General features: G+C 44.9%; 1 non-coding gene across 1 annotated transcript; it reads left to right on the top strand.

The window, feature by feature from the left end:
• The first annotated feature begins 1,183 nt into the window (after window positions 1-1,183).
• trnav-cac (transfer RNA valine (anticodon CAC)) lies at window positions 1,184-1,256 on the top strand. The gene has a single exon. It is a non-coding gene; the product is annotated as a tRNA-Val (tRNA).
• Window positions 1,257-1,525: the final 269 nt, after the last annotated feature.

Below are 1,525 nucleotides of genomic sequence, written 5' to 3'. Positions count from 1 at the left end.
TACCTTATTGAATTTCTCCCATTTCCTTCATTTCCGTCCTAGAAACATCGGAAGGGAAAGGTAATCTAATCGAGACTGTGATTGGTGAAATTCACTTTTACCGGCCAATTCAGATTATGTTCTTTCTTTCTCTCTTTTCAGCATTGTCTGGAAAGTGGTGGTGCACTAAGGCTGCAGTATGTTTGAAAGAGTCGTTTGGAAATGCCCTGTTGTTAGTTGTGAGATTACTTTATGACTCATGCCCTCGGATTGTATCACATTTAGCATTCATGCATCTCTGTGTCTGAAAATGCATGAGGTATGCCAGTTTTGTTTGTGTTCCGTGTTAAATGCTTTCTGTTTTGCGATTCGCACAATACATTTCGATTTAACGGGGTTTCTGCGGTAACTTCCAGCAGCAAAAATCCTCAGCTGAGGATCTGGGAAAATTTCACAGAGTATGGTCACTGGAGCTAAAGTCAGGAAGTCGTTCGTTTCTGCAGTGTTTCACAAGACTACCTTTCCCGTGAGCAGTCGAACAGACTAAATGATTGTGCCACAGACAGCGACGGCAAACTCCGCTAAAAAGTAATCCTTTAAAGCCAGTGGATGCAACACGACGTTATTCAGGTACACCGTGGAAAAAGATACTTCGGTGGACCTCGTCCATGCTCACCACATAGCCAAAATTAAACAAGTCCCGTTCCCCAGCATTTGGCCCCAATCCCTCTAAATGCATCCTATCCAGAAATTCACCCGATTACCTTTGCAAGTTTCTGAGTGTAATAGCCTCCTCGACTTCCTCTGGTAGATCATACCAAACACGCACTACCTTCTTTGTGGGAAATGTGCCTTGTCACTTTCAGCCCGCTCACCTTAAAGCTATGCTGTCGACTTTTCATCTCACACCAACTTGGGTAAAACACGTAAATACCCAGTTTACCACCCTCCCATAAGGTCATGTCGCATTTGTTTCGCTGCAGGGAAAGTTGTCCCCGCCTATTCCACCTCGCCCTACGGTACAAACATCGACGACATCTTTGTCTATATTTTGTCATCAATTTACCGTGTCTTTTCTTTTCGTTTTCAAGAGTCAATTACGTTGGACAACAACGAGCTATTGGAAACAGAAAGGTGAAACGTGGAACGGATTCAACTTTCAGTGCTGGACGCCACTGAGCCCCAGCACGGGTGGCTGTGGCTTGTTTCTGTAGTGTAGTGGTCATCACGTTCGCCTCACACGCGAAAGGGCCCCAGTTCGAAACTGGGCAGAAACTGCTTTGTTCTTCAACTAGAGCCTTTTACATGGACAAAAGCTGAGCTGTCTTGCATGCTTTCCCATCTGCAAACCTGCCTTCGAATTTGCTTGAACAAATCTGCTCTCGTAGTGAAATGTAATGCAAATCCATTTAATTACAGTGCAAAGCGTTGTTAAGTTTTTCTCCAACCTGGTTCTGATCATATGCCATTCTGTTGGAGAGTGTAGTTACCGCCTTCTGATCTTGGCCGAAAAGCAGTACCGCACTTGCCTTCCTTGCGCAGGCGG

The sequence above is a fragment of the Chiloscyllium plagiosum genome, unplaced genomic scaffold (assembly GCF_037043375.1).
Source record: "Chiloscyllium plagiosum isolate Xiang-an unplaced genomic scaffold, Cpla_swu_hap1 HiC_scaffold_20, whole genome shotgun sequence".
Taxonomy (NCBI): domain Eukaryota; kingdom Metazoa; phylum Chordata; class Chondrichthyes; order Orectolobiformes; family Hemiscylliidae; genus Chiloscyllium; species Chiloscyllium plagiosum.
The sequence above is the reverse complement of the archived record's forward strand: the minus strand, read 5'-3'. Positions and strand labels throughout refer to the sequence as shown.